Source organism: Camarhynchus parvulus, chromosome 3 (assembly GCF_901933205.1).
Source record: "Camarhynchus parvulus chromosome 3, STF_HiC, whole genome shotgun sequence".
NCBI lineage: Eukaryota > Metazoa > Chordata > Aves > Passeriformes > Thraupidae > Camarhynchus > Camarhynchus parvulus.
The window spans coordinates 24,546,448-24,554,361 of record NC_044573.1 but is presented as its reverse complement, the minus strand read 5'-3'; positions in this window follow the sequence as shown (position 1 = coordinate 24,554,361).

Below are 7,914 nucleotides of genomic sequence, written 5' to 3'. Positions count from 1 at the left end.
GAGATTGTACAACATGAGTAGAAAATACATTTGAGTGCATGTGCAGAATCCCTTCCCCCAGAGAAGCACACAAACAGGCTTTCTGTGGTCATTCCCTGGTAACCCGCACAAAGAGCTGCTCAAACAGCTGTGCCTTTGGCTGAGCACCATCCATGGGGCTGCTGTGGAAAATGCTGATTTTGGGGCATTAACTTCCCCAACACAAATTCAGAGAAATATACTGACAGTTATTAATGGAAGGGATTGTGAATCCTGAATAAATATGTGCCGCGTTGGGAAATTATCTTCTTTATTTATTGTAACAAAAGATTCATATGTGCATTGTACTCAGGGAATGATTAAAGGTATGTGAAAAAGCAATGTTTTGAATTCCAATACAGCTTATTAGGTGACATCAGTCTAACTAAAGTACCTGACACCACATTTTAAAAGTATCTAAGTATTTTGAAAACAGAGAACAGTATGATTAAAAGATGTCAGAAGTACCATGCTGCCTATGTATTAAAACATGCCATGTTGATCAAGCATGAGAGTGTTTTTCATCAAAATTTGGATATCTTATGCTGAAAATTTGGTTATCTTATGCTGAACTTAAGCAGGAATAGAGAACTGCACACTTTTCTGCTTTTGCTACCTATGGAGGGACAATATTAAATAAGAAATAGTTATTACTATACTTGTATAATTCTGATATATTGTATTTATATACCATGGCATAAGTTTTTATGTATTTTGGAATTAGTGTCAAATCAGTAGAACAGTGGTAGCCAAGAAGACATTTATGTGTATTTTACCAAGTTAAAAGTTTTCTGTTTCTCATCTTTTGAGGAATATATTCAATAACTGCTTTTAATAGTGACACCTACTTTGACACACTGAAAAGATTGTTAATGTCAAGTCACATGTTGATATAAAATTACTGTTTGCATGTTGCATAAGCAATATAAGATTTGTGAAGCTTCATGTATTCCATTTAAGTGGGCTAGTCCTAATAAATATGGCATTTTTTATTGTTGCTTAGCAGTCTTCCTTAGACATAAAATTAATTTGTATTTTGGGGGACAATTACAATTTTTATGGGCAGAGCCAATGTTAAATTATGTCTTGTTATTCTGTGTAACTAATAACATAAATTAGGGTGGTAATTATTATTTTTGTCACTAATAGCTGTTGTTGTAGAGCACTTTTTAAGGAGAGGGCACATAACAAGAACTGAAAATCAACCCATTGCTATGTTAGTCACACATGGCAAGCAGCATGGCATAAATTCCCTCTGAAAGTTACTGAAGGATGCTGAACATCAGGGCATGCTAAAGGTCAGGCTTAATAATGGGGCATAAATCTCAGATCCCCTCAGTGAACATCTAATGCAATGAAAATCAGGATGTCTTTACTGAGTCCCTAAACCACTTTTTGTGCTCACAGCTACATTTACAAAGTTTAGCTTGTGATAGGACCCAGAAGTGTGTAGGAGGTTCTTGTCAATACACTTAGTGAAAAGAGGATCAAAATAACATTCTGTAATCTCACGTGTGGGACCTGAACCTGCACTTCTGATGTTGTGATTCATCTGTATCATCAGCAACTGTTTACAGGGATTCCTTGTTGGTGATTCCATGGAAAATAAGACTGTGACAGGAGGCCATATCTGAAAAAATTTTGTATCTATTTTTTGATAGTTTTTAATTCCCTTTTCAACACTTTATTTCAACGTTTTCAAATTTTCACTGTTTATACATCTACTTTTTCTGCCACCTTTTTATTAACCTTGAGCACAACAGATATATACTGATCTTTACTGAGAGGATATTCTACATTAAGTGAAACTTCAGAATACCAAAGAGGCTGACACGTCATCCATGGCAGTTATTTAAAATATTCACCTATGGTTGCAGAAAGATCCCTCTAAAAATGACCCTTCTTCCTTCTTATACTAACCTGATATAAAAGTACTTAAATCAATGCCAAAAGGACTGAAAGGAATAATTGTGATTAAATTCCTTTTGACACTGCAAATTCTCCTCACAATCCAATTCTCAGATTTCACTGCATCCCTTCTTAAGAAAAGCTGGCTGGCCCAATTGTGCAAGAATGTTTTATAAGGCTATGAAACCAAAGGTTAATCAGGCCCTTTCTGCAAATGATAACGACCAAGGCAGAAATGCTGCAACAAAACTGATGATTCAGGTGGACAGTAGGAGACAGCTGCTGAACTGCAAACAGAACATGAGTCACCTTCTCCCTCACTCTTGAATGAAAAAAAAACCAAACCAAAACAATAATATGATTAGAAATTACTTTCTCTACCCTCAGATTGAGGGAAGAGAGTGACAGCCCATCTGTCCTTGCTTAAATAACTAGATAAGTTTATTACTGGTGGTGGATGGAATGGTGTAGCCACATAGGTCTGGAAATGGAAGAGTAATGCTGACCAAATAATCATGCTAAAGTCAGGTAAAGAATAATTCTGTGTGAATAAAAACCAATTTGGAACCTGGGATTTAGCCTTCTGCAACAGAGTAGTCACAACAATAATCCTAATAAGTAATGGGAACATAGGGACAGCACTTGTTAGTTATAAATAATTAATTATCAGCAATGGGAAGCCTGTGGTAGTGGCAGGAGCCCAAGGCTGGTGCCCAGCAGGTACCTGGCAAATGAAATGTGATGAGCACACACAGTGTCTCCTGCCCTTGCCAGGCTCAAGTGAGAGGTATCAACTACTGAAACAGAGCAGGGGAACCACTTGCTGAAGGCATTGTAAAGGCTTCTTTCTACCCATTTATCCCTTTTTTGTCAGTAAGGTCCCAGGTGTTTTTATGGAACATGATTATGTGCAGAAGGAGCAAGGTGAGCTTCCACTCAGTTCAGCATTAAATTGAAAATTTAATGGTCCTTGCAAGCTCTTCTTCTCTGCCTGTGATAAGACGCCTTGAACTCCTGTAAGGAAACAACAACTGAAATCCACTTTTCCAAATTCAAGCCTGATGTTGTTCCCATTCATATTGTTTGGATCAGTTTGCCTACGTACTCCAACATCAGGTTTTTATCTTTCCCTGCAGAAAATAAAGTCCTGAACTGTACCTTCCACCCAAAATCAGGAAGACAGTTTTGGATAGGTAGAGTATCCAAAGTTCAGTTTTCTGAAATTATGCCCACAAGCAACTAGCCAGAGTTTGGCTCTCTCAATTTGTTCACTTCCTATGAGGATGGCAGTATTATGACATCTAATATGAATGCAATAATCCAAAGAAAAACAAAATAACATGTTTTGTACATTTTCTGGTACCAAGGGATTACCATTTACTGCTGCTGTTATTTAGAAATACTGACATGCATATATGTAGCCTTTCTAATTTTCTCAAAAGAAATGGGAACAGTATTATATCTGAGAAAACTAGCTAAACATTTAGTATTGTGACTAATATAATTTGTGATTCATCTCAGTTTTACCTTTTTGTATATTAAACACTGAATAATTTCTCTCTGACAGACAAGTACTATGCATATGCACAGCCCAACACTTCTACCTTGCTCCCTATCACTGCAGGAGGATGGGGATAATTCTTCTGTTTGCACCAGGTCAGGCAGGACATTGGTAGCAGCAGACCTTTTACTAGCACTGCTGCAGTTTTTGGGTTCCAAATGGCTGAAATGTGCTGGACGCATCCTTGACAGCTTTAACCTATTGAAAAAAAATGGAACATCTCTAAAAGTTTCATTTCAAAATTTAGCCAGTATCAAATCTGGCATAATGTTTTCAGAGGAGAACATGTGGGTTCTTAGAAGAAAATACTCCTGAACACTCAGCAGTTGTTGAAGTTTACTTCTGACCACATTTTTGGGAAGCATACTGAAACACCCCACAGGAACAAGGGATGCATAAAGCCTACAAGCTCTTTACCAGGTGGAAAAGTCATTCTGTAACAGCTAAGAGATGAAATGAAAGAAAAGAGACACAGTTCAACACACATGAACTTTCTGAATGAAGGTAACTGAAAGGTCAAGAGAATAATCTGAGTGATCAGCAAGGTGGTGAGGCACACACCAAAAGTCAACTTCAGGTGTGCTTCCAATCGGCTGCTTATTTTGAGAGAACATAATTTGAACCTAATTTTTTGCACCTGCAAGCTGGTTATCTGGATTAGCCTGATACTTAACATGTGCCCTGTGAAGTTGCTCTCTTTTTTCTGAGGCTATGTTGATGCCTGTGCTTGGGGGCCTGCAGGCTTTGCTTATACATTACAACATTTTATTCCCTTTTACTTGGCTTTGCTTCCAGAAATCTATCAACAAACCCATAAATTTTTTTGTTTTTCATTGTCTACCATTTTTTCTTCTGTAAAATGATGCCGCTCATGTCTTGAAGGTCAGTAAATGTCCTTTATGTAAACCTGCAAATGCTCATCAAGATGCTTTGATCTCTGTTTAATATCTTTCTCTGAATTGCTTTCTTTTAATTTCTAGCTTTAGTATTTTCCTCATCTTTTGTCTCAAATGCTTTCCTTTAGCTACCAAGATTTTTGATTTCTACATTCTGTGTTCTCTTTTATATTTCAAAGTGCTCAGAATGTTCTGATGCTTTATAAATGTTCTTGCATCGATATGCTTTTTCAGAGACTCAGCTGCTCACACCATGTTTTTTCTAAAAGGTTTTTTTATTTTGGTGGTTACTACCCTGACAGATGGAATTCTTGACTCTTCCATTTGAATCTGGTAAGTAATCTAAAAAGAGCTAGGTTGCCTCGGTGTAATTTGTGAGGCTGGGATTTAATTTCTTTCCTTATTTACAAACAACCAAGAACTTTGTTGGTTTCTATAGTGAAGATCGAAATATTCCCATTGAAGATAAACTGAGGCTTAGGAGGGGCAATTATTTTAAAAGCAGCGAATTTAGGAGGCAAATGTAAACTTTCTTAGTGTGCATAATACTTTCTTTTGAAGTATGTTTCAAAAAATGAGGAGTTTTAATTAATCATGCTTTGAATTTAGTATAAGTTGACTTTTCATCTCTGACTATGACTTGATTAGCTGTCAAAATACTATTATTATAATACTATTTTAATTTTTTTTTTTTTAGAAATTCTTTGTTTGCTCCCTTGGAGATGATCATAACATAAATTCAGGCAGTTATAAAACCCTTCCTTCTACTTCTAAGCATTTATTCTTGAAATAAATCCTATTGAAGTCCCTGGGAGTAAGGGACAATCTGGCCCATGATATGGGAGAGTTGCTAATCTTACTTTTACCATAGCTATCTCTTGCCTGGTATCCTGCTTTGTGTCTGTTGGGCTCACTAAGGAAATAAATTATCCTTTGTCAATGTCTTGTTGGTAGATTTAAATAAGTCTTAGAAGATTAGTGAGACACAGTTTTCTCTGTAGAAACTCTGCTGATTTGACTCTGTGGCATCCTGAACATCCAATCATTTTATTTTGCCTTTAATGACTATTTCAAAGTAATGCCTTGAAAAACCAGTAGACTCTTCTAAATAAAGGTACGACACTTGTTCCCTCCAGTCTTCTGAAACTGTTGTTTTCGTGTAGTCTGAAATTTTAGTTTCCTCATAACATTCATGTTTTATGGGTCCAGTAATTTTTAAGAAGTTTCATATTTTGGCCAGTCAAAATTTTGCACAGCTGCTCCTCTTCATTAAAAAAACCAAACAAACACCTCCCCACCCCAAAAAAAGCCAACTCCCAAAAAAATCCATTCCTAAAACAAAACAACGAAACTCAAGACATTTTGAGAATAATAATTCTCTGATGTTCTGAGCAAAGAAAATTGATGCAGGAAAATAATATAGCGCTCTAACAAAATGCCACAGATTTTCTAATTGGTTTCTTTAGGTCCTTTTATTCCAATGCCATCACTGAGTGTTGTATGAGCTTTTTACTTCTGATGGACTTATTTTTTTCCACCACCTCTCAGCTTGTGATAAACCCTCCAACTGATGTCCCAGCTTCCTGTTCCTGATATGCAGAACACATGTCAGAAAAACTGGCCTAACTGGAAATTAAAAAAACCAAACAAAACAACAAAAAAACCTACCAAAAAAAAAACCCACAACCAAAGAAACCCCATAAAAAATAGAGAGAGATACTATAAAATAAAAAATAGAGAAGTACAAGCACCAACCCAGTATGAGCTTTAGGGTGATAAAATTGATATTTTGGAGATTCTAGAGATTCAGTTGTAGTGAGATTTTTTTTTTTTTTTTTGTTGCTAATATAAATTTCTTGGGCTTGTAAAAGATTCAATGAACCCATGGCTGTTTCTCATTAGTGGTGGCTGTCACTAAAATGAATATGTTGCTGAGTGTTCAGTTTCTGGGAAACGTGGTTGAAACACGAGCAGCTCTCTCGATGCAGAGCTCAGAGTCAGATGTTTTCAGAGGGGATGTTCCCCATTAAGTAATGACAGAGAACCATACGGAACACATTACAAATCGAAATACTGATTGATGAAGTGCCTGTGGTCAGCTTTCTACAGAAATGAGAATTTTGAACGTATTATCACGTCAGCATGGAATTGATCTCATGTACAATCACATTTTGTTTTTATTTCTCTTTTGCTTTACAGTCTCACACGTGCTGTTCCAGATCACGTTTATAGTGAGCAGAACCTCAGACTAAAGGAAATAAAGCATCAAGTTTGAGCTCTGATGTTTCATTGATTTAGCCAAGTTCACAGAAGCCAAGTATGTCTGAGTTTGTTCACACAGCTGGTGAGCTATAAAGTCTTTCTCCCAACACTAAACCTCTCCCCTCCCTCCAAGAGCGGGGAGAAGGGACTCAGAGTTTGCTGGAGCATGTGGACCTTGGGGAGGGAGAAGTGGGGTCACCTGGTCAGGCAGAGTGGCTCTTGTGTGAGATTGAATTTATCAGACTGAAAGCTCCTCTTTGTCTTCCCCAAAGTAGATGCTTTCCTTCTTCCACTTAGCTCATTTGCAGGAATTTAGTGAGGAAAATCAACCGGTTCATGCTGACTTTAGGGCAAGATTGCTTGATTTGTTTGCATTCAAGTTACTTATTAGTCTAGCTGTAAGTTCAGTTTTGTGTCAGATACAGTGACCTCTTCTGTTTTACACAGAAGGCAAACAGGGCTGAGCGTATGAAACCTGTGTACACAAATCACAATGAGTGCGTGGCTGAGTCTGAGTGTATTTAAAGAAAAATGTATAGTCAAATGGTAAATGTAGAGCCTTGGGTCCACGAATCTAGCCCTTTTATTTTGCCAAACAATTCTTAAATGGTGCTTCAGTAAAAGCCTGAGCTGCAATAGACTTAGACACATATTTAGCACAGTGTTATGAACACTTAAGTATTTCTGTTCCTGAGATCCCAACATGAGATTATTAGAGTGGTAAGGTACATCAAGTATGAGAGCCAAGTCTTGCTTATGCCTTTGCTAATGGAAACTCACTGAAGAGAATACAGTTGCTTGGTTTACATTTGCACAGCTGAGGCCATGGCTTGGCCTAGGACCTAAAAGTTTGAACATAAGGGAAAAATAACAATCAAATGTCTGCTAATGCCTAGAAATGTGAACGGTGGACTGAATCTAAAATTAAAAATTAGGAGGGAGAAGTATTAGACATTCATGTAAAGCACTTGGGTAAAATTTAGGGTCTATGTTTTCATAATCATTGATTTCAGACAATTGGACCTTATTGTTCAGAATTGTTAAGAACGCAGAATCCTTAGCTGAGTTCTCTGAAAATGAAATCTTTGAGACTTACAGCAAAAATAAAGTCTATTAGCCCTCTTAAATACATGTGAGTGGGGTTTTTTTCTAAGAATTAGCCACGGTAAACTGTCTTTCAGGGATCTGATTTCTGCCTTTCAGACTTCTACAGATGTTCTTCAAGATGCAGAACAAATGTACCTTCCTGATAAGCAATTTGTTACTTTT